We start from the raw sequence: 27724 nt of genomic DNA on the forward strand, positions 1-27724 counted from the left end.
GTAAGATAATAACAATGTGATTTCTCTTAGGAATAATTAAACTTAGAAGAAAGTAGACTAAATATTTTTCTTTGAAATCAGATCTTTCCTATGATATTGTTTTAAGTTTCTGTGTGATCTCTGAACTTGAATATCATTATACTGTAGTAGTTTTGCCTTCTGTTTTAATTATTTATTATTAAATATTTTAAAAACTTTACCTGTGGCTAGTTTATGTAGAGATAATTTAACCTCTAAAGTACATTACATATTTACAGAGTTTACTGTCTAAGTCACTCCAAATTAAGCCTAGACTGAATAGTCACATTACGACTGGATAATAATGTTGCACAGTAATAATTGGATACCTTTTTAAGGGCCTTTTAGTAGCTGATAATTATTGGCTGGGTGGTGGCAGGAATTACTAATGTATGGCCTGGGTAATAGGGGCACAGCTGGAGAACCTGTGCCAGCCTTTTCCCAGGAGGGTCTGTGTGGTTGTATAACCTCAAAGTGTATGCGTGGTGTGTCAGCTACTTGGCAGGGACATGAAGCACTGGTTGGACAGAGAGGGTACTGGAGGTTTTAGCTTAACCAGCTAGGCTGAGACCTGGACCCTATAGCTATGCCAGTGGGGAGTCTTATTGGGGACCTGGTGAGCAAGGGAGCAACCAGCCCCAGACTGACTGTGATCTCTGTGTGCACTTAAGGGGAATTGTACTTTACTGTGTGTATTAGTTATCCTTTCCTCTTCTAGGAGTCACCCTCTCTGGTGTCAGTGGTGAGGATTGAGGCTCCTGGATTGCTGGGTCAAGGCACAGGAGTCACACTTTCTGCATTACTTACATATGTATTCTTTTTTTGGGGGATGGGGAACAAAACTGCAATTATGTCATGGAACTTAAAAAAGGATATGTTGCTATTGTTACTCTCCTTTTATGGCATTCACCCTGTATAGAACTGAAATTTTGTGTCTGCTGTCACATGTTAAGGTCAGTTCTGTACAAATTTAACAACATTTACTTGCTGTTCTGTCCATGTAGACTCCTTTCCTTGGCTGTATTCGAAAAGTTTTCAAATACATGGGGAACACCAGCACAGAGTCTACACCGACGCTTTAGAGCTTGTTGAATTGCTCCACCTTCTTGGCTTGTTTGATTAGCATACAATTCAACTACTTATGCTGTAATTAGCTTGCCACAGTATTTACCTTGTTTGCTCATGAGTGCATGCTGCTACACAGAGTTTAATGAATCTAAAAGTATTCTCCGCCATGTGTGCATCATGCCACAATGATCAAATGGAGAAAAATGACTGTGTAGGCTTTATTGAATCCCACCAGTAATGAAATAAATACAGTCTTATTATTTTTTTCTTTTGAGGAAGAAATAATTTTTTGTCTGAGAAAACAGTAGTTCATGATAAACTGAGAAGATAAGTACTTGGGACTATATCCCTGCTTCTGAACCCACCTTCAAATTATATATAAATATATTCCTCTGGTGTTTGATTGGAATGAATGCATAAATGGCCACAGTCATATATCTCAAGTGGCAGCTTTCATTACACACACACACACACACACACACACACACATATGTGTGTATATATATATATATATATATATATATATATATATATATATATATATACACATACATGCATATATATCTATATCTATATCTATATCTATATATCTATATATATATATATATATATATATATATATATATATATATATATATATATATATATACACTGTATATAACCTCTGTTAAAATAAATACTGGAAAGGCCACAGAAATACCTCACAAAGAGAATCTATGGCCTACAACATCTGTCCTATGTGGACAGGCTCAAATCACTATCACTCTGCTCGGTATCATACAGATTGCACAGAGGTGATCTGTGCCTCGCCTACAAGGCAGTATCAGACACTGCCCTACTAGAGATGCTCCATACCCATAAGTCTAACTCCTTGTGCATTACACACTCGACAAACCTAAATCTAATATGACACATCGACAAAACCTGCTGGAGGAACAGGTTTCTCTAACAGAGGCTGAATCATCTCTGGAATAGACTTCCCATACATGTCAAACAGAGTACCCCGTTGACCCTCTTCAAGCACAGCTTTGTTGAGTGGATATTCCACATTTCTCCCTCAATGACAGGGGCAATAGCTGCTGACTGAGGGTTCTTTTTTAGGGATAAACTCTTGGCTAGGATTCTGAGGGCCCCAGGGTCATTAGCCTAGTAATCCCCTATGATCCTATGATTGATATACATATATAGGGGTCTACCTGAGAATATCAAAATCCGTCATCATTGAAGGTGGATTCATTGAGACAACATCCACGAAAACCCACTTCATCGACAGACCAGATGAACAAAATCCTACACACCCAAAAACAACACCAGAACACTCAAAACCCACCCACACCTCCCATATTAAATATACCAACTCTGAGATTGCACTACAGTTTGGGAATGGGCAAAGTTCACTTTCACACCCAATGGGTTACTTACCCCTGGAAGGATTTCTTTCATCCAGTCTGTCGATGAAGTGGGTCTTCCTGGATGTTGTCTCAATGATCTGTCTTCAACTATGTCATCTTTCGATATTCTCGAGTAGACACAAATGTATGTCTATATATATATATATATATATATATATATATATATATATATATATATATATTTGGGTCCACTTTTTAATTTTTAAATACCAAAATCTTGACTTTCAAAATACTGATCTCAGAAAGTCGAGATTTTGGAATCTCGAAATTAAAAAGTGAAGGAAAAAAAAAAAACAGCTAAAATAATATTTTTGCAGGGAGGAAACCCCCCCTCAACCCCACACACCCCCTCTGAGTCCTTATTATAACATCAAAGTCTAAAAACATCGAATGATATAATATCGACCCCATTCAATCAAAACTCCAGAAAACCGATTTTCCCAGGGAAAAAATTTGCTGTTCTGACAAACATACACACAACTCAAGCACACTAAAATAAATAATCCACACACATACACTTCATGAAACCCTACACTAAACCAGACATACACCCACTTACCTTAACCCAACCTTAACCCTAAGGTCCCTAATTATCGCACACTCACCTTACCCGCTCCCTTACCCTAACTCACCTACCCCACCCTAACCCTCACTTCCACACAATCGCACATTTACCTGAGCTGCACCCTAACCCTAACTCACCTAACCCATGCCAAATCGCACACTCACCTTCATTCGCACACTTTCCTTAACCCGGTCCATATCCCGCATTCCACAGTTGAGGAAATAGCAAAGCTGCAGAAACGGCCCACTGAATCGCTCTACTGGGTTCGATAGTATAACATTCAAAGTTTTTGAACTTCAATGTTATAATATAGACCCCCCCTAATTTAATATACCAACTCTGAGATCATGCTACAGTGATGAGAACAGTAACGTTCTCTTCACTGTGGCGTGATCTTAGAGTTGGTTTTTTGGTTCACTTTTCACTTTTGAAATACCAAAATCTCGATGTTTTGAGTTCGGTATCTGAAAACTCGAGATTTTCATATTTAGAAATTAAAAAGTGGACCCATATATATATATATATATATATATATATATATATATATATATATATATATATGGGTATACTGTCGTTCAATTAAATTACATTTAAACAAAAGTTACTTACCTGATCCCATTTCTCCAAAGCTGCATAACACCGAATGCACTGACTTGCAAATTCTTTACCTGTGAAAGGAACGATTTGACCACCATGGTGAACTTTGCCATCTCTTCAGTTTAGTGTGATCTCAGAGATGGTATACTTAAGAGCGGGTGGGGGGGTGATGTCCCCCACTTTGGTGGGTTTACTTTTGCTCAATTTACGATTATTCCCATGGTAGCCAAGTGGTTCATTTCACAAGGAAAGGAATTCAGCAGTCTGTGTATTCAGTGTCATGCAGCTTCAGAGAAATGGGAGTGGGTAAGTTTCTCACAGTGCAAAGCACATGTACAATATAATCACCCTTGTCAATTTTCGAACCAAGGCCCCTGTCAACTACAGGCTACTGCACTAAACCACTAGGCCACAGAGATCTTTTAAATGTAATTTTATTTAAAGAAAGTAGACTCATATACGTATATATACACACACACATATATATATATATATATATATATATATATATATATATATATATCGAGAGAGAGAGAGAGAGAGAGAGAGATAAGTACTGTATTATTTATATATATATATATATATATATATATATATATATATATTTATATATATATATATATATATATATATATATATATGTATATAAATACATATATATATATATATATATATGTATATAAATACATATATATATATATATATATATATATATATATATATATGTATATGTATATATATATATATATATATATATATATATATATTTATTTATGTGTATTTATATATACATACAGTATGCCTCCAAACCCCTTACATCCAAAAGACATGAGGGACATAGGTGCTGTTGCTGTTTCATATATATATATATATATATATATATATATATATATAGTCCCACTAGGAATTCTTTACAGGAGAGACCCAAGGTGGTGTTTATTCTACTAGAGGAAGATTATCTAGGGCACCAGGGACTTATTTACCTTCTTTTTTTGATAGGGGCCCTGTAATTTTTACATCCAACTAAGCACCATCCCTTATGCTGCACTGTCAGCAATCAATTTACCTGGTGTGGGAAAAGAACCCACATCATCCTTTTGCACTAAAGGTGAGTGTGCTGCGAATTGTACTACTGACACTACTAAGTGAAGTGGCTTTTGTTTGATTGTGAGGGAAAGTGAAAAAATAATATTCCTGATAATGCATTCCAACTTGTAATTCCTAAACAGTATGCTACCCCTAGTGAAACTAGGCATCTTTCTGTTGACACCACTGAGGTTGGTGAGGAAGGTTAATGAAATAATGATTGCATTACTCACATGCTCAATGCAATCTATAGTGACTTTGTGTGAATTTCTCTGATGTTTGGTAGTTTGGAAAATTAAATAAATAATAACTAAACCATCTCCAGCACCCCCATATACAAGCTACAGTGATGGTCTGTACACATCTCAGCAGTACCAGTTTTGGACTACGTGAAGTTCTGGGCAGAAACAACTGCTTGGCATGGGCCAAAATCCATTTCTGTATACTAAGCTGTAGAAGCCACCAGGTTCCAAGATGCACAGAGGATCTAGTTATTCTGTAAAGCATTTATGCCTTATTTTTGAATGATAATTGCTTCATAACTTTTGTTTTTACTGCTACTCTAAAGATTTATGTTTCAGACTTCTGATAATATATGTATACATACATAAAAATTGATGTTATTTTTCTCCTTCACGTGCATACACATATATTGATACCACACTTGAAAGCCAGGTCTATGAGAAGATATTATGATTTGTTAAACACACCTTTATTGACACTAGCATTAACAAGCCAGGTTTATTACAAGATGCACGCACAAACACATACACACACACACACACACACACACACACACACACACACACACACACACACACACACACACACACACACACACACACACACACACACACACACACACACACACACACACACACACACACACACACACACACATACACAATGCACTCTTCTCTACCTGCAAGTTAGAGGTACACCAATTCATCTATGTCACACCTTTGGAGTGTTGTAGGAAACCAGAGCAGATGGATGTAACCACACAAGAACAAGGAGGGCATATATGCATGCAGATTCTATACAGCAAAACACAAAGCCAAAAATTCAGCAAGTCATGCACTGTGAGTTGGCAAAGTTATTCACTGTACTACTGCCAGTGATCACTAACTTTCATCCATATCCTATTCCTGCATCACCATCAGAGACAGGCAATTATCATGGTCATTGCTGACACTTTTTATTGAAAATTAAAGAAAGTATGACCGACTTATTACTTTTGTTGCACTGCACCCGCCCCCATACACACATATATCAATATTAGTTTTACACTGATTTCAGGAAATACAATACACTATTTGACACCACTTCTGTTTGACACTACTCCTTGCTATACCTGATCAGTTCCTGCTGTTTAATAGTGATCAAAATAGGAGCGATAAGTAACTTGTAATCACAGATGGCCTTCATAGCCATAAATTACATTCACTTACTGTGTAGAACACAGACATCCAGCTATGGTAATAAATATAAATAAATACATAGTCACAACAATTAAGTATGTCATATTACTTCATACAATAATCTAGCAAAGCCAGATTAGTGACTGGTAAAAGTGAACAAACAAGATGGTGTGTCACTTTTATCAACAGAGAGTTTTCACTCCCACCCAGTAGTTATAGTCACTTCTGTATGCACTTCAGATGTTTCATCATGATAAAATAATGGCCATGTAATGTTTTTCAGCTCAGTCTCACATGAGTAGTACTAATACATTAAAGTATGCCAAGTTGTTATAAACAAATCATATTAAGTTTGCATAGCCACAATAATGCACAGACATGCTTCACACAAATTATATTAATCATGCAAAGTAAAAATAATCAGCAAAAATTGACAGTTCATTACAGTTGCAGCAATTATAGCTAATTTGTCTGTCTAAACAGAATCACAGATGTTTGACTCTTATAAAACAAAAATAAATCAATATTTCAACTTCTTAGCATAACAATCATAGGCAAAGCAAATGTAGTGGGGAAAATAAGGGCCAAATACTGTTCTTATATACCTAAGAGAGCTGATAGAATAACAGGATTGCATAATACATATTTTATGGTTGATGTGAAGTTACAAACTCAAATATCGTCTTTATTCAGTTACTGCAACCCCCTACGATTTATCAGGAAACCACAAATTTTATGATTAACAAATCAAAGTTATGAGACATACATAGAGACATTTTGCAAAATCAGGGACAGTAGTTAGGTAATCTGTTTGCTCTACAAATGCATCCTCTGGCCACATCAAGTTTCCTGTTGGGATTTAAAAATAAAATTACCTCATACTCTTACCAGCTACAGTGCTTTCATTCACAGCAACTACCAAATTCTTTTCAGTTTGGAATATTCACAAGCTTTCTACTCCTTGTCCTGTTATGTCAAGGAGGAGAAAGTCAATACCTCTTCCTTAAGACTCTGATTGGTTACAGGCACTTTTCTGCCCTTTATTTAATTAGTTCTGAGGCATTTTATTTATTTTTTTATTCAAAAACACAGACAAATAAATAAAGGCTTGAAAGGTACTGATAGCAAACAGGCAAACTAGTAGGCCACTATTATACCTAAACATAGCCAGTCTTACACAAAGATGATGCCCACTGAAGTCATTCTAAATTGAATCTCTTGTGACTCTTCAAGAAAGAATAAAACTTCTGATGTTAAATTACATGCTTCCTGCCAAACATGCAGATGAAATGCCTTTGCACACATTCTGTTTTGCATCATAGTTTAACATAATTCCCTTTTGATTTATAGTTTGTGTTTGTGTGCATACTTATAAATTCCTTGTACCTGCTCAAGCCATGTTAAAAGTACCCCACACCCTTTATATCAATCATGTAAGACTGCTACATTTTGGGTAAAGGAGCACATTATGTTAACAAAATTAGAAGTTGAGATGATCAGCCATAATTAATTATGACTTGCATTAGTTATCATTATCATGTTATTATTAAGTTGCTGCATCTGTCAACTGAATTATTTTTATTACATCACTAGACTATTTTGTTCCTGCTTTCTTGGTATAGTGATCCACGTCAAGGAAAATCTACATAGGATGCATAGGATGACTTCCCTCATCATCATCACTTCATGATCATTTTCCTTTCATTTTTTTCTTCCTCATCTTCTTCTGAAATGCTTGCCCTGGTTAGAGCTGCAGTGGACTCAAGTTGAACACAGAAGCCCTACTTCCATATCTTAGCACTAGTTTCTAACTCATTTAGCAGGATCCATCCAAGAAATCTGAGAGATAAAAATTTGTGGGTTTACTCTGAGGTCTTTTCCAGTTTGGCCTGTGCATTGTATACATCTTGTCTGTGAGTTGATCTGGAGGTGCCATTTCAATATACCAGATGCACTTTAATTTACTCCCCTAAACAGAGAGGAGAAGTGACTATATTCTGGGGTTCTCCTGGATTGCTTAGCCCCTCAGTCTACCATGTGAGCCCAGTTATATAAAAATGGATCCAGATTTCGGCCAGCTCTACCTGTGTCCTCATCCTTTTGATTACTACCCATAGGTTATTGCCATAGATGACCATGGGGACATATCTTGTCCAGTAAATTGAGCACTTCAGCCTATGACACAGCTCTAGCTTTATAACTACCGACAAATACAATGCCTTCATTACTGCCACCATAGCACCACTTCAATGCTCATTCTCCCAAACCCACCTGTCCTATCCCATGTGCAAGTCTGCATAGTACAACCACTGCTATCCACATGGAAAAAAAACAATCCACTGTTTTCCTGACAGAACTATGACCACTGATTTAAAGCACTGATTTTCATTCCTTCCGCTTCACACCCAGTAACAAATATGTAAGCTGCATCACAGTTGTTTAATGTTAAAAGGGCATTGTGATCTGCAGGGAAAAAGGATGTAACCTTCATGTCTCCCAAACTAATTTCCTCCAGACCTCTGCTATGTCTTGACATTTTGACAGTGAAAATCACTATATTTTGTCTGAGTCGTACACTATCTGGAACATATTTGACTTAAAGTTGAGAATGTGAAGCTAGCTGACTTCTATTCACACTTTCTTTTCCATTTAACCACCCTTTGTCCACATTTTTTGCAAGCTAAAATACATTCATTAAAACTGTTTTTTTTTCTCATAATCATTATGTAGTACACAGGTAATATCCTGTGAGGAAATGTTTCCTTTCAAGGCTGACTGAGTGTTTTGCTAAAGTAGCAGAAAAGGTAAAGTGAAGTTGGGGAACAGTTCTGCTGTTTTCAAGCTCAAGGCTGCCATGTAAAAGTGCTGCTCTGTATTTAAGATCCTGAGTTCACTTTCAGTAGGAAAGTATAATGTTGAGAGACAAAGTATAATGCTTCCCTGTGTAGTATGTGGTAAAATACATCTCAAATGGTAACACAATTTCATTGTGGCCAGGTTACTCTGTTTCTGTAATGAGAAATGCTGCAGAAGTGTTGCCAGGCAACTTGGCACATCTTTGTTGGCACTACTAAACAACACATTAACATTCCTCTTTGTGAATATATCCTGGCATGATTTACTACACGGAGCATTAATGCACTGCATGCTTATTCTATCCAGGCTGTCTGCACTGTATAACAAACTAAAATGATGTTACCTTACAGTATTGTGGCAATTTTGGTTGTACTGTTGTATGTTAACATGTCGATGCCTAGGTATATAATCATGCTATTTCTGTTGTACAGAATGTTAAAATGCTGCAGCCTAACTTTTTTGCAGACCAGGCCTTCTGTACAAAATATTAAAATCTTTCTATGTGGTTATACCCAGGCTTTTTTTATTGGTGTAGTACATCATTTGCATGCTGCTGTTAAGCAATATCAAAGCTGATCCTGCAGTAGATCTTGTTAATATTCTGTTGCCTAAATTTACCCAGATTTGCTGTACTGCTTGGCCTATTGCCATGATATTTTCTAGCTGTATAAAAGCTGACTCTTCTGCACAACATGTTAACATGTCATTGCCTACCAGTATCTTGGTTGGCTGTGCTCTATATCATCTTGGCGTGCTGTTGCCTTACACTAGCAAGATAGCTTTACACAAAACCAAACAGACTGGCATTGATGCATGGCCACATTAATAAGTTGCTTCACTGATCTAATCAGCCTGACTCTGATATAACCCATGCAATAAGTGACTATGGTGTTGCAGCCAGGGAGGCTCTTTCTGTTGAACTGCAAACTAACCTGCATTTCTATCGCTGCATTCAGCATAGCCAAAATGTAAAGATTCTGTATTCTGCAAATATCTGAAACTGTGTAGATGAAAACTGCAGACCATTACTTCATAATAATGGATAAGATATGTCAAAATAAATATTGATTTCACTCAAAATCTTACTATTGCAAAATCTGTTCAACTAGAATATAACTTCACATCAGTGGATTTTAGGGTAAACATATAACCAGAAAGCTGTCTTGTGCCTCAGATTTAAAGACATGTTTTTAAGATGGCTACTGTGTTGCAGCTCCTGTATCAATTTACACTAAAAAGAATTTATTTTGACAAGAAGTTCATCAAACATTGCCTAACATTCTAACATGAGCTAGAACTCCAAATGTTTCATAATCATACTGAAAAATACCTAATCATATCTGCTAGAGATTTTTAAGGAAATAGAATTTAATTGTGTTTGAACAACTTCAAACCAAATCCCAGATAGTAAATTTTCACTAGAAATTTAAATCAAGGTTGTACTTGTAGAAATGTCTTTGAAAAACAATTTTCAGGATGTTTTGACATATTTTCCAAAGTTTACTTTAAACATCAACCAGTTTCAAAACAACATGAACTTTACACAAAATAATTGTTCAAAACAGAGTAGGACACTTAAAACTATGATTGAAAAACTTACCTCTAAGCTTCAAGGTATAAAACATCATTAAATATCATGAAAGTTAAGAAAGAAAGAAAGAAAGAAAGAAAATGAAAAAAAGAAGAAAGAAAGAGGCATAAATCCATACAGAACTTTGAAACACTTGGTTAAATAATAAAGCAGAGTAACTAGAATTTATAGAAAGACAGAATAATGTAAGAGATTTTAGAGTGGTTCGGTAAACTGAAGAGATTGACATGGTTACTTTCTTAACATCCTAGATTCCTCCAAAACTGAACAAGTAAGAAGGTTTTCTTTTGGAATAGAGAGGGTACATAGAAAAACTGGCAAAAACTGTACTTATGAATCCTTCATCTCATCCCAGGTCCAGTCTTATGAAAATTATTTCATAAGTGGATTAGGATCAATACTTAAAACAGCCTGATCTTAGCTGCAAATAATCATACAACAAAATGTCGTAAGGTTGTATAATGACTGTGCAACAAAATTGCATTTAGAGGAAGAAAATGTTGGTCATATAACATATCAGTTTATTTATTATATCCAGCAAAGTTAATTTTTTTCCTTTTAACAGGTCCTAGAATTTTTAAACACAGTGGATGAATTTACTTCTAATGTCAAAAACAATAATGTTCAAGTATTGGGAACTCAAAATGGTTTTATTTTTTTTCCTTGAAGATGACTTCTGGAAAGAATTAATGGAATGAGGCTATACATAAACTCAAAATTCCAACACCTTCTTCCATACAGAAGAAGGAAGACAAAGATTTATGTATAGGCTGGCCAGTGGGCTTTTTATTATGCTGAAACTTTGAAAGAATGAAAAACATTTCAAAATTATATGTTTGTGGTATTAAAAAAAGGACACAAAATGTTTTCATAAAAGTCTGCTATAGACCATGCAATCAAGCTGTTAATAGTGGAATGGCATACAAAACTAACATAACTAGTCAAGGAAAATATCCTATTTTTTATAATAAGAAATTTGAATTGTTCATTTTAGATATATTTATAAGATACAATGCCATTTAGCATTAATGAGATGTAAATTAAATGCTAAACTAATTGTAATTATATTAGTATTTTCAAAAATAGCAAATTATAGAATAGAAACACCTAAAATTGAAATTCTAATATGCAAATTAGGCAATGAATATTCATGATTGTGTGTTCCTGGTATTAATTATTAAAGTCAATCATGTTACAAATGCAAGTGTTATTTTTCAAATTAAGTGAGTTGGAGATTATATATTGTACACATTTAAATAAATGAATGGGGCTTCCTGCTGGTTTTATAGTGTGATGCCAAAGTTACTTTCATTTATTACTGATGTATTTATTTATTGACATATGATTAGCAGCAAAGTCTGACTGGGTAGGTGCCCAATTTCAATGGAGGCCCAGGGAAAAAAGCTCCAAAGGGTCTAAACACATTTTGATAGCAATAATTTTACAAACTTCAAAACTAATACAAAAATAACTACAGTTTAAATAATTATACAATATTAGACCTGATGTGACCACACTGGTTAACAATATATACAACTTACATGACGATGATTTAATTATTAGAGAAACTGTAGCCAGTTTTAGAAGTTAAACGTAAGTTAGTATAATACATACAGGAGCAAATTTTAGTCATAAATCAAGTCAACATGTCTCACATGACTTAATATCAGACTTCTAGAGCATACCTTTTAAGTGTCCCTGATTTTCAGAGATGCCCTTGATTTTGCCTCAAAATTTAGCTGTGTCTCTTGTAATTCTTCCTAAAATTTGTGATTTTAGTAAAGAGGATGGTGAGTTATACTTAATAAATAATGACAGTAGAGTTATACACTTCTTTTCCTTAAGAAAATCCATTCCAATTTACATTCTGTTATTTTTTCAGCTTCTCAAGTTAATATTTTAAAATGTGTCCCTGACTGCTCCTGATTATTTATATATTTGCCCCTGATTCTGGAGGAGAAGTTAAAAGCAATGGTACAGAGTCGTTATGATTTAAGGGGGGTTAACACACTAAATTGTTGCTAAGAGTTTGATTCTATTGTTTAAAAACAGAATATACATTCTGGTTAAAAAGAAAGAAACTCATTGCATTATACACAATGATTTGCTGGCATAGGCTGACTGAGACAAGCATGCCTGACTGCATATGATTCTAATAAAAAGAGACTGATCTTGTCAGAGAAGCAGAGGGGTAGAAAGTTATTGTCATTTTAGATATAGTGATGTTTGGACAGTGTGAACTTATTATAATAGGTAAAATCCAAAAAAATGCTCACGTGTTATTCCACTTCCCACAAAATGTACTGTTGCTAAGAAGAAAAAAGAAAATGTGTGGGAAGCAATGTGCAGAGTAGGTTTTAAATCCCAAGTAGTTCACTATAAAGTTCCAAGTACAATACGAATCAGGTTCAGATGTCTCCTCAATGTAAAGAGCCTATGCAGGCAATTGCTGACACCCAAAACCAGCGGGTGTGTTCCTCTTCCTAGTAGTTCAGCCACAAACTCTTGTTAGTGCAACTCCACAAAACTATAGCTTGTCATGCACAATCAAGTAAATACAAGCGTTAAGCGGAGGTTATAAATATTTATTAAATAAAAACGGCAAGAGCTTTCAACTTGTGATCTTCTTCAGGCCAATAACAACTAAAGTGCTTGGTGCAAACATTTAAATATATAAACATTAAAAATGCAATGATGTCACATCCTCAATTAGTTGAAGTGCATGCATTATTTAAAAATTAAAGGGACAGGAAGTGCTGCCCTAATTTCAAGCATAGCTTGTTGTAAGCAACTTCTAAAATCATGAATAAAACATAAAAATATATAGAGAGCATAAAAATATATGGCATATATATATAGTCAGCCATACTGTATTGCTAAACAATCAATCTTATAAACATGCTTTATACATAAAAAAAAAAAAAAAAAATGATATTTCTATTCTTTTAACAGAGCTAAAAAATGTGCATCCACACATGTCATGTATGGAATGCATGCATCCAAATATCCATGTCATGTACTAATAGAAGTGGAACAGAGAGATGGAACTGGGATGTTGCATGTGTGCATTTGTAAAAAAATATATGTATAAGCGGATAACGCATAAAGTATATATGTGTATATCTATATGTGTAAATTGTACACATAGATAAAGACAGTTGACAATAAGACTATGTGATGTTATATCAATGCCCTAAATGAATACTATGCAAAAGTGGAAAGGAGGGGTGTGTGTGTGTGTGTGTGTGTGTGTGTGTGTGTGTGTGTGTGTGTGTGTGTATGTGGGGGGGGAGAAGTGACAAGACTGGAGGAAGTGTGGAAGGGGAATGAATGTGAGGGATGGGGGGGAAGAAGTTAAGAAAAAAGTGAATGAAACAAATAGAAATGTCAAGGTGTAAGTAGATAAGTATGAGATATATGGTGCTCAATGGCATAGTGACCTAGATTTCAACATGGGTTTTATGGATACCCTGTCATTGAGGCCAGGGTGACAATCAGCTCTAAGTCTGATAATCCATTTGGTCTCCTTTGCTTCAGTTAAATTCTGGATGTCACCTCTCCTCAATGTGGGTTCATTCACCTGTATCACTTGAAACTTAAATGTGTGTTGTTTAGCTGTATTAATCACATGTTTCGACAATGCACTGCATGGTGAGGCCACTCTGATCTTGTATAGGTGTTCTCTGATTCTCTCTTTCAATTTGCGGTCAGTTTTACCTATATAAAATGCACAGCACTGTGTGCAGGTCACTAAATAGACTACATGTGTAGTATCACAGGAGGCCGCAGCTGTAAAAACAAATTCCTGTCCTGTGTTTGGATGTATAAAGCTATCTGTTTCTTTGATGAAATTACAATAATTGCATCTACTACATTTCCTGGTCATGCTGCTTTTCACACAGATCACAGTTCCACATATTCTGTTCGGTCCACATAACATCCTATATAAGTTATGTTTGTTCTTATATGTGAACCTAGGAGAGTGATCAATCACTCCTGATATATCTAAATCAGTGAGAAGAATGTCCCAGTGCTTTCTGTAAATGTCCTTCACATATCTAACATCCTGTGTGTAAAATATTGGTATCCTAAGTCTATCATTACTATCATGTATTGCGTCCAATTCTTTGCATCCATCATTTCTATTAGCAAAGTATGGAAACGCTCTACCTTTCCTCAGCTCATTTATATCTTTCATGTTGGCATCTATTTCATCAGGTGAGTAGCTTCTATCCAAAAACATATTCCTCAATTCAGACATTCTATTATCAAAGCTTACATTATCAGAGTGTAATCTAGATATCCTCATAGCTTGTCCTTTGACAATGTTGTTAAAAACATGTGCTGGATGCATGCTACTAAGATGTAATAGATGATTACGATAGCAGCTTTTCCTATGCACACCTGTGTTCAAGACGCCACTCGGCAATCTCTGAATATAAACATCCAGGAATGATATCAACTCTATTGAGTTATCCATTGTAAACTTGAGATAGTCCGTGTGGGTGTTTATATCTCTATGGAATTCTAAGAGTTGTTGTTCGTCTCCTTTCCAAATAATAAAAAGGTCATCAACGAAACGGGTGTAAAATGACACATAATTCTGATATGCAGTGTTCTCAAATAGAGAGTTAAACTCCCAGCATGCCATGACAAGGTTGGCGTAGCTATTGGCACAAGAAGTGCCCATAGCTACGCCATCCTTTTGAATGTATAACTGATTGTCAAATATAAACACATTGTTCATAAGTACTAACTCCATGAATTCACAGATAACTTGTAGAAATGTCTTTGAAAAACAATTTTCAGGATGTTTTGACATATTTTCCAAAGTTTACTTTAAACATCAACCAGTTTCAAAACAACATGAACTTTACACAAAATAATTGTTCAAAACAGAGTAGGACACTTAAAACTATGATTGAAAAACTTACTTCTAAGCTTCAAGGTATAAAACATCATTAAATATCATGAAAGTTAAGAAAGAAAGAATGAAAGAAAATTAAAGAAAGAAGAAAGAAAGAGGCATAAATCCATACAGAACTTTGAAACACTTGGTTAAATAATAAAGCAGAGTAACTAGAATTTATAGAAAGACAGAATAATGTAAGAGATTTTAGAGTGGTTCGGTAAACTGAAGAGATTGACATGATTACTTTCTTAACATCCTAGATTCCTCCAAAACTAAACAAGTAAGAAGGTTTTCTTTTGGAATAGAGAGGGTACATAGAAAAACTGGCAAAACCTGTACTTATGAATCCTTCATGTCATCCCAGATCCAGTCTTATGAAAATTATTTCATAAGTGGATTAGGATCAATACTTAAAACAGCCTGATCTTAGCTGCAAATAATCATACAACAAAATGTCGTAAGGTTGTATAATGACTGTGCAACAAAATTGCATTTAGAGGAAGAAAATGTTGGTCATATAACATATCAGTTTATTTATTATATCCAGAAAAGTTAAATTTTTTTCCTTTTAACAGGTCCTAGAATTTTTAAACACAGTGGATGAATTTACTTCTAATGTCAAAAACAATAATGTTCAAGTATTGGGAACTCAAAATGGTTTTATTTTTTTCCTTGAAGATGACTTCTGGAAAGAATTAATGGAATGAGGCTATACATAAACTCAAAATTCCAACACCTTCTTCCATACAGAAGAAGGAAGACAAAGATTTATGTATAGGCTGGCCAGTGGGCTTTTTATTATGCGGAAACTTTGAAAGAATGAAAAACATCTCAAAATTATATGTTTGTGGTATTAAAAAAGGACACAAAATGTTTTCATAAAAGTCTGCTATAGACCATGCAATCAAGCTGTTAATAGTGGAATGGCATACAAAACTAACATAACTAGTCAAGGAAAATATCCTATTTTTTATAATAAGAAATTTGAATTGTTCGTTTTACATATATTTATAAGATACAATGCCATTTAGCATTAATGAGATGTAAATTAAATGCTAAACTAATTGTAATTATATTAGTATTTTCAAAAATAGCAAATTATAGAATAGAAACACCTAAAATTGAAATTCTAATATGCAAATTAGGCAATGAATATTCATGATCGTTTGTTCCTGGTATTAATTATTAAAGTCAATCATGTTACAAATGCAAGTGTTATTTTTCAAATTAAGTGAGTTGGAGATTGTATATTGTACACATTTAAATAAATGAATGGGGCTTCCTGCTGGTTTTATAGTGTGATGCCAAAGTTACTTTCATTTATTACTGATGTATTTATTTATTGACATATGATTAGCAGCAAAGTCTGACTGGGTAGGTGCCCAATTTCAATGGAGGCCCAGGGAAAAAAGCTCCAAAGGGTCTAAACACATTTTGAGAGCAATATTTTTACAAACTTCAAAACTAATACAAAAATAACTACAGTTTAAATAATTATACAATATTAGACCTGATGTGACCACACTGGTTAACAATATATACAACTTACATGACAATGATTTAATTATTAGAGAAACTGTAGCCAGTTTTAGAAGTTAAACGTAAGTTAGTATAATACATACAGGAGCAAATTTTAGTCATAAATCAAGTCAACATGTCTCACATGACTTAATATCAGACTTCTAGAGCATACCTTTTAAGTGTCCCTGATTTTCAGAGATGCCCTTGATTTTGCCTCAAAACTTAGTTGTTTCTCTTGTAATTCTTCCTAAAATTTGTGATTTTAGTAAAAAGGATGGTGAGTTATACTTAATAAATAATGACAGTAGAGTTATACACTTCTTTTCCTTAAGAAAATCCATTCCAATTTACATTCTGTTATTTTTTCAGCTTCTCAAGTTAATATTTTAAAATGTGTCCCTGACTGCTCCTGATTATTTATATATTTGCCCCTGATTCTGGAGGAGAAGTTAAAAGCAATGGTACAGAGTCGTTATGATTTAAGAGGGGTTAACACACTAAATTGTTGCTAAGAGTTTGATTCTATTGTTTAAAAACAGAATATACATTCTGGTTAAAAAGAAAGAAACTCATTGCATTACACACAATGATTTGCTGGTATAGGCTGACTAAGACAAGCATGCCTGACTGCATATAATTCTAATAAAAAGAGACTGATCTTGTCAGAGAAGCAGAGGGGTAGAAAGTTATTGTCATTTTAGATATAGTGATGTTTGGACAGTGTGAACTTATTATAATAGGTGCTGTTTTCTAGAAGTGTGGTGTCATACTTTCTTTTATCAGTAGTTTACTACTGATACACTGACATAAAAAGTTATTATAACAGAAATGTAATTTTTTTAAAGATTCCTCAAAAATGTAATGCCAACATTTATGTGGGCTCTGAATTTAAAGGGCTGTAGCTTGAATTTCCTTCTGATTTTTGATTATGTTCAGAGTTAAGTACTCCTTTTAGGTAGTTTTGAATTTTAAATATGAATATAAACATTACACTGAAGCTATATTAAACAGAAGTTGTGTTACTGAACTAGTTAAATGTGTATACTGGGAACAGTTTTGACAATCTAGGTCTACTACAAATGCTGGCATGCAATTAGCTCATGAAAAACGTTCACAATGCTACTTACTTAAAAACCTAATTGCTCTCATTCCTAATAGCTCAGTTTTACATATATATTTAACCCTGTCAACACACAGCCATATTTAACTGCATAGCTCTTTGAGAGCTTTAACTCTAACCCTAAAACTCCTACCCCATCCCTAGCCTGATTCCCCTCTTCCTAACATTAAAACTTTAACCCTCCTTTCTAAACCTAAATTCCTCATCAAGTACTAACCCAAAGCTTTCTTCCTGCTCCCTAAGCTTAAAACCAACCTGCTACTTTCTAACTTTAAAACCTCTCTCCCACTCCCTAACCCTGAACACCCCACACACTCCCTCCCTTCATCTCCCACTCCTACCTTGCTTGGACTCAAATAATGTGTTTGGGTAAGTTATGGCAGCTACTTGCCTGAATCCATACTCTAGTTAGAGTGTGAGAGGTAGCCTATACAAACTGCAAGATGCTAGAGTCCCTCGCTTTGAGTCAGTGGTCTTCTAGTGGTTGGGATTCTAGCACTTGTAGTAAAACCTACAAAGCTTACTAGGTTTAGACATTTGATACAGATTTTTCAAATGTATAAAAATATATATCAAATATAAAGACAATACAAAACATGGTGGTTCCTTGCTCATTTCTTTAAGTGTATCATCTTTAGCATATTTTATATAAAGAGATAGGTAGATAGAAAGATAGCTAGCTAGCTAGACAGATAGATAGACAGATATATACTGGATGCAAAGGGTGCAGCTTATGCTAAACTAATTAGAAAAAGGAAAATTAACTATAAGGGAGTGGAATACATTATACCGCTATTACAGACATCACACTCAAGCAACTGATTTGTGTAACAAACACAAGCTAAATTTTTTATGAAGAGTATGGAATACAAGAAGCTGAATATGACTTCATGTTGTGATACTTCAAAACTGCCTCCTACTGCTTGGAATAAATGTGCATCTTGTAAAAATACATGTGATTTATTTGCTTTTAAGTATTTAATCACACTACCTCTTTTTCAAACTATTTAGACACTAAATGTGAATATGAGTTCTTCACACATTTATTTCACAACGTGTTATTGAAGTATCAATGGATTCTACCATTCATTAAATATATATATATATATATATATATATATATATATATATATATATATATATATATATATATATATATATATATATATATATATAAGAAATGCGACATATTAATTAATTATTGTGTATAAGGAACTATGCTGAAAGAGGTATGTATAAATATTTATATATATGTATATGGGGTTATATTATTTTATGTGATATACTTAAGTGAGAAATCTTCATCATAAATCTAAACTATTTCATTAGTAAATTATTGCTATTACATTTAGACTATTTTGCAGAATGTTGTTTAGTTTCTCAAGCAAAGAATATTTGAAAAAACATAATTTTGTTGAGTGCATAGATCTAAGGAATAAATATGTAATTAAGCATTATGAGTTATGCATCATCTTCTTCTTAATACCTAAGACAAAATCTACAGGACAAAACTAAGTAATATAAGACTTATGACAGATGGATGGAGGGAAAATAAGAAAGGGAGTGCAGAAGGGTATCTCCTTATAAATTAATCTAAAATAATTGAATAAGAGTATAAATGCAAACCCATTCTATATAAATCACTTAATATACATAATGCTAATAGACACATTCTTTTTTAGAAGAAAGCTGGTAGTTGGGTAGTTTAATTGGATGTGTTTTATTAGGGTATGAATTATTAAATTCCAATAATTGTTTTACATGTTTTTCTAATTTTTATTATAATTTCTTGTCACTTTATCTTTAAAAGTATGCTTATTCAGATTCATTGCAAGTGATTAAAATGGACAAATATTAAATCATTCACCAAAAATCAAACATAAGAAAAACCAAACAGTTTGTAAAATAGTTCCTTTTGTGATCATATAGCCTACCACCACATTCAGAGAGCCCTAAGTAGTGGTAGTGTTATGGAAAGCATTTTTATAGATAATATGTGGCAGTTACAGTTAGGGCCAGGACAGGGGCAGTCTTACGGTTAGAATGCATTGCTAAGATGTACAATGGGCTTTGTACTTTAGCAATACATGCTAACACAAAACTTTCTCCTAACCCTGTAATTTATATTAGGAAAAAACCTTTCTGTAACACTACATCTACATAAGACTGTCAGACAAGCATGCACAACACTAAATCTATCTTCTTACATAGCATTTTCCTTACCGTAACTTGCAAACACTTTCACATACACTCCTACCCCCTAATTCTGAAAATGTTGCTATATCCAAAAGTTTTAGCACTAACATCACAACTCCACTTATACCTTCCACAATACACCTGTCTCTGTTCAATACCTGCAGCATATGAGTTTCCTGCACAAACACTACAGCAATGAATTTTGCACACATATTTTTGTTAGGAAGATACCAACTGCATATGTTGAGTCCACGTATTTGAATGGAAAGAGTAGAACTACAGAGTCAAATTAATTATTGCTTGGGGATAGTTCTTGAAGAAGTAATAAAGGTACACACTGCTCCAATTAAGAAAATTAAAACTGGTGAAACTTAACAGAAACGTAGGATGACAGAACTAGATTTAACTGAACATTAAATGTCTGAATGGTTTGAAAAAGAGGTAGTCTGATTAAATGTTTAAAAGCAAATAAATAACATCTAGTATTTTTGCAAGAGACACATTTATTCGAAGTGGAAGGAGGAAATTTTGAATTATCACAATATGAAACATTATCACAATCTTTATTCTAGTACAAGAAAAGAGGGGTTGGTATATTATTGAAAAAAGAATATCATAATGTCAAAGATCCTTTTAAACTGTAAGGATAAGGAAGGAATGTTTGCTATGATTATTATGCAATATCAAAGCAGATTTTTTTTTTTAATTTGGCAAACATATATTGGATACTAATATGAAGGAAAGCTTAATTTTAGGAAGAGGCCTTAACTACATCTTATATGGTATGGATTCTTGTGCATCAGAAGGATAATAATTTTTACTTGGACATTAAAGAACTGAAATAATATATTAGCCTGAAAGATTTAATCCCACCACAGAAGAAGATTATTTCATATTTATGTATTACTGATATGCTTTTGAAATGCAGTCAGAAAGAGACAAAATATCAACGTCACATGACTTGATAACTAGAATTAGAAATTTCTGAATAACACATTCCCTGGGATTCAGTAATGCCTACACTATGTGTACACTGTTCTGAGTGAACAGACAACACAAGCATAACTCACACCTTCTTCCTCCTAATTTAAGTTTTATTACTGATTTTCATGCAGCTTTAAATACTGAGGAGGATTCATAAAGGTTTCCACAAAGTGCAAACTACATGTACATGTATTATAATCTTTCTGAATGATTAGAAAGCACAAATAATGTGGTGTGTATGTTCTTTTTTCTCAATTATTTTTATTGAAAATTTTAACAACAAAATATTAATATATGATAATATAAATATTATACAACAAATATAGATATCTAAAAGAACAATATAAAACAACTAAAATAACTATTTAAAATTGTATCTACTATAAAACAAAGCTTTTTAAACAAAAAAAGAAATGTGATGAGTAGTTTTAGTGAATTATTAAAGTCTGTTTATCCAGCAGTTCTTTGAATTTCAACCATATATTATATGAAGAGGTGATTCTAGATGTTTTTGTCTTGATCGTGATAAGTTTAAGATGACAAACTTCAGTCACCAACTGTATACATTTCTTCATAGTAGGAGTAATCTGATTCTTTCAGTTCTTGGGGATGACATTTTTTGCTAATCTTAAGATACTCCATAAAAGAGGGTATTTTATTTTCGTGACACAAATGAGAATAGGTGTATTAAATAAAATAAGTGATTTATTAAGCATAAAGTTATCATTAAAAACAGACTGTAAGACAGAATTCATATTATCCCAATATACGTTTTATACAATCATAAAACATATGCTGCCAGTCAGCTTTAACATTTAGTTTACTTCTCCAGCATACTATGTCTTTATTAAACATCAATTCAGCTTTATGTGGTGTAATAAACATTCTATGTAAGGACTTCCAAGAGAATATCATCCTCCTTAGAGATGAAGTAATTTGTTTACATGACTGGAGTATTAGTTTTTATCATTGTGATGTCCCCATGCTGGACCAGTAATCAAGGAGCTATAATCCTCATGTTTGCACTGGAGAGGGACATGCACTTGGAATACAAATGGATACACTCACTATTTCCAGATGCGGACCACATCAAGCACAATATCCCTTAAGAGTACACAGTGCATTCATTCAGCCTGGGGTCTGGAGTGTTTCTATCTGCCTCTACCCAGGTCTCCAATAAGCCTCCCCACTGACACTGTGAAACCAGGACACACACACACACACACACACACACACACACACACACACACACACACACACACACACATGCACGTACACAGACAAAACACCTAGGAAAGGCTGGCACAGATTACACTACCAACTTTGCCCAGACTATAATGTAGATTCACTGCCACCAGTCAGTTACTGTAATGCTCTAAAAAGGGTATCCAATTATGCTGAGTGAAGTTAATATTAATATGAATGGTAATATTGATCAAACAGCAAGGCTGTCAAGAGTAGCCAGAGTTATCACCAAATAAAAATGTGCAAATACTCTCAAAGCTTATATATTTTCTAAAAAGGACCAGCCACAATGAAAAGTTTACATATGTTTAATAATAAATAATTAAAGAACAAGAAAATGCTAAATATATATTTACAGTAAACCACAGAGTTCAAACCACAAGAAATATTAAAAATAATATTGATGGATAGACTTATACAAGTAAATAAAAGCAACCTCTAAACTAAGCTTCACTATATTCCTGACTGGATGTATTCCCAAATAACTTACTTCATAGAGCAAGGCACAATGAAATACATGAACAGTCTTTCTAGTCAGGTTCCCCAAAACAGAATACTCCATGCTAAGATATTATGACATGTAAAATATAATATCCAAGATGAATTGCAGAATGACTTCATCTGGTCACCTGACTCTAGGTTCTCACAGTATCCCCTTTGAAGCTGAGAAAGGAATTCAGCATAGACAGCTACAATACACATCGAAATGTTCATGGCAGTGTCTGGGGCTTCCCCTCTTTATACTGAGCTAATGAACAAAGGTTTCTTCCAGACCCACAGTCTCCAGTTCTATTCAGTACTGTGGGTGCCATTTTAATAGTTTAATAGCTCATTTACATTTCCCTTAATTTTCTTAAAGTAAATTAGCTGGTTAACCTCCATTGTCTGAGTGTCCTCTATTAAAACAGATGCATTTGATTCCATTACAATAATACACATACATTTCTTTTCATTCCTGCAAGGTGCACTGTTGATACACTTTAACACAGGCAAACCTCTGAATACATTTTCAGTACAAGCATCTGTACAAATCAGTTTGATATACAAATGTCATATAATTATTTACAAAATTCCTGGTAGCTGTCCTGGCAGAAGTCATACATCCACTGCTCTACTTCTCCTGACATGGCTGGCAGTGCTTCCTATCATTACACCTCTCCCTTCTTTGAAGAATCAAGCTAGTTTTTCAATTGACCCTTGTGAAATGCAGCTGGAGAGAAATAAGCCTGTCTGGGAACATGTAACCCCATTCTCTGTCTTGAGAGACCATTTGCATTGGCATTGCTGACCCCACTATGGTGTTGTACTTTCATGTCACTTGCCTGTAATCCTAAGCTCCACCCGTAATAACTGTCATTTTGCTGGCTGTCTCTATATAGCCATGTTAAGGGATTGTGGTCTGTAACTACAGTCAAATTTCCTACCATGCAGATAAGGCTGAAGATTCTGCAGTGCCCATACTATGGCTAGACATTACTTTTCTACAGCTGCATAACATTCCTCCTTGGCTTGGATTCTATGGCTAATATATACCACTGGGTGCTCTTTTTCTTCTGAGGAAACCTGGTTAAGTACAGCCCCCATCCAATGATTTGAAGCATCCACCTGCACAACAAATTATTTTCCTGTAATCTGGACGGCTAACAGAGGGGGGGACCTCCCAAATCTCCTTTAAACTTCTGGAATGCCTGCTCACATGTTGTGGTCAACACTGCCTTATCTGGCCTGTTTTTCCTTGTCAGGTTTGAGAGGGGAGCAGCTATTGTGCTATAACTGGGACAAACTTTTTATAGCCATCTGTAAAAATGCCCTCACCTGCTTTTTGGTAACAGGGGCAGGCCATGCCTGAATGGGTTCCACATTGGAACGTTCTGGCTTGATCTTACTATTCCCCATGCTATGCCCCATATACAAGATCTCTGCCATATTCACCTGACACTTACTGAGCTTAATGGTCAACCCTGCCTTTTGCAGTCAGCCCAGCACCTCCCTGACATGCTGAAGATGCTCATGCCAGGAATCGCTGTAGATGACATCATTCATGTAAAGCAAGGGCATAATCTCCTGCTCTTGCTAGGATATGATATACAAGCCTCTGGAAAGTTGATGGGGTATTTTTCATCTTAAGGGTATCTTCATTGACTCATACAAGCCAAAAGGAGTCACAAAGGCTGACCTCTTTCTAGTGTTGGGAGTCAAGAGCACCTGCCAGTAGCCCTTGGTCAGATCAATAGTGATCAGATACTTAGCCCCACCCAGCTTCTGTAAGGATTCATCTGTCCTAGGCATGTGTTAGGCATTTGATTCTGTGTGACTATTTAGTCTTCTGTAGTCCACACAGAACCTGGTGCTGCCGTCCCTCTTTAGTACAAGTGGCACTGGGGAGCTTAAGAGATTGCTGGACTTCTGGATTACTCCCAGTTCCAACATCTCCTTTATCTCCTCCCTCAGAGCTTGTCTGACTCACTTAGGCACCCTGTAAGTTGCCTGCTTGATAGGATTTTGTCACCCTGTATCCACATGGTGCTGCACCAGGTGGGTACACCTTGGTTTCTCACTGAACATGTCCTCAAACTCTTTTAACACTGTTCAAATTTCTCAATCCTGGTCAGGGGATAGCCTCTTGGACATTGCTACCCCTTCCACTGAGGTATCAGTACAAGCCTCACAGAGTAGATCAATCACCAGAACCCCCTCAGACTCCTCCTGCCATCCACTGCAAATACTCAGCACAAGGTCCTCTGTATCATGGTAAGGTTTTATCATGTTAACATGCTACAATTTGTGCTCCTGCCTAGTAGTTCTACCATGTAGTTATCATCACTGACTTTCCTTACCACTTAGAAGGGTCCCTTCCAAGCTGTCTGTAGCTTATTGTGTCTGAGAGGAAAGAGCACCATAACCTGCTGTCCCACAGCATGCTCTCTGGCTTGAGCATTCCTGTCATACCAGACCATTTTCTGCTGTTGGGCTCTTGCCAGGTTCTCCTGGGTCAAGCATATGAGCACCCTAAGCCTTATCCTGAGGTTTAAGATATATGCCACAACAAACTACTTGTGGCATTCACACTCACCCTCCCACTCATCACAAATCAAATCTAAAGGTACCTTCACCCTATGCCCATACAGCAACTCAACGGGTAAAAAATCTGTGGATTCTTGGGGTACCTCTCTGTAAGCAAACAACAGATGGGGCAAATATTTGTCACAATCTCTCTCAAACTGGTCTGCAAATGCCAGTAGCATGGTATTTAGCAGAGAGTTTAATCTGTCCACAAGTACATTAGTCTGTGGATGGTAGGGGTTGTCTTTAGGTGCTTCACCCCACAATGCTCCTACAGACAATCCAGCAGGTCTGGCATGAAATTGGCACCTCTGTCAGTCAGTATTTCTTTTGGGAAACCTACCCTGCTGAAAATTTTTAGCAAAGCATTCACCACCTTCTCTGCCTTGCTAGAGGACAGAGCTACTATCTCAGGGTGTCTAGTAGCATAATCTACTACCAAAATGATATGCTTATTCCCTGTAGAGCTTAGGGGTACTCATAGGCCTTGCAATATCCATAGCTACCCTCTTGAATGGCTCCTCATTCACAGGCAAAGACATCAAAGGAGCTTTGACCTTGTCTCCTGCCTTGCCTACATTTTGGCACTGGTCACAGGTCCTGCAGTACCCTGTTACATCCCTGGCAATCCCAGGCCAATAAAAGTTCTGCCTAATACATCTCTTGGACTTTATACTCATATGACCTGCAAAAGGAATGTCATTGGCTATGGCTAGAAGTGCCAGTCAGTATACTCTGGGCACTACCAACTGCTGTATTACCTCACCTTCTAGCTCTTCCTCATGGTCGACTATCGATATAGTAACCCTTTGTTCCAGTATACAGACTCCCCTTTTCCTTGAGAATCAGGTATCTCCATAGTTACCTCCCTCAAGCCTTGTAATGTATGGTTTGAGAACTGAGCCTGTCTCAACTCTATCATTGTGACTTTTCATAGCTCCCCTTCCACAGGATGTCTGGTATCTTCTGACAGTGGTGCCTCACTGTCAGCCTGGGTACTACCAATCACCTCTGTTCTTGCAGTCACCCTACCCAAGGGAACATCAGTACCTAACAGTAGTCATGATTCATCTTCAGGCTCACTGAAAAAGGGTAGCTCCCTCCCTGAATTAGCCACATCACCAGTTCTGGCTTCAGAGATGGGGTCTGTCTGGGTATTCCTCCAGGATACCAGACCCACATGCCTGTCTCCAAGCCTGTCTGTGTGTGACTGCATGCATAAAAGTTACTGCATTATCAAAATCATTCCATATTAAGATATCTGCAGGGATATCCGCAAACACACCTACTTGCTTGCTTCCTTTTCCAAACTTACAGTCAAGATGAACCCTTGCCAAAGATATTTGGAATGGGATCCCTCCTAAAGTTCTGACTGGAGTGGACTGCCCAAGCAAACACTGCTCCTCTTTAACCACTGCAGGCTTCACAATGGTTATATCAGAGGCTGTGTCTCTCTTAGCAGTGGCCTATTTTCCATCCACCAAGATGAGATACAAACTCTGGTGGTAGTTTGGTACCCATGTTGTCTCCAGGCAACTTATCACTGGCATTCTCTTAGCCTCAGTTGTTAGCTCCCCCACCATTTGTTCCCCACCTTGCCTCTGTGACATCTAAAGGCTACATGGTACCACTGGTTACATTTAAAACATTTAATTCATGAGCCTGGCTGTGTACCTGAAATAGTGGCTTTCCCTGTTACTGACAGACTCTGTTGGGGTGGTATAGGCCCACCATGGGTTCACTTATATCCATGTGCAGCACTGGGTATTCCTTTCCTGGGAAGTGATTACCTGCTTGCTAAGTAGAGATCCCCTTTTCCCCAGCTCATCTACAGAGTTACATTCCCTGTCTTTCAACCAGATTCTCATGTCCTCAGGCAAAGTGCTAAGGGGGTGTTCCCTCACCAAAGCATCTGCTGGCTCTTGAAACATGGTGACCTGACACCCACTTACCCGCCTATGAAAATAAGTGCTTAACTCAGCAATCTAATCACACACATTTTCATCTGCCTTGCCTCTATGCTCATGAAATGTTTTTTTCTGTAAGCTTCAGGTGTTAACGTAAAACAT

This window comes from Protopterus annectens, chromosome 4.part0 (genome assembly GCF_019279795.1).
Source record: "Protopterus annectens isolate FY-2018-M chromosome 4.part0, PAN1.0, whole genome shotgun sequence".
NCBI classification, from domain to species: domain Eukaryota; kingdom Metazoa; phylum Chordata; order Ceratodontiformes; family Protopteridae; genus Protopterus; species Protopterus annectens.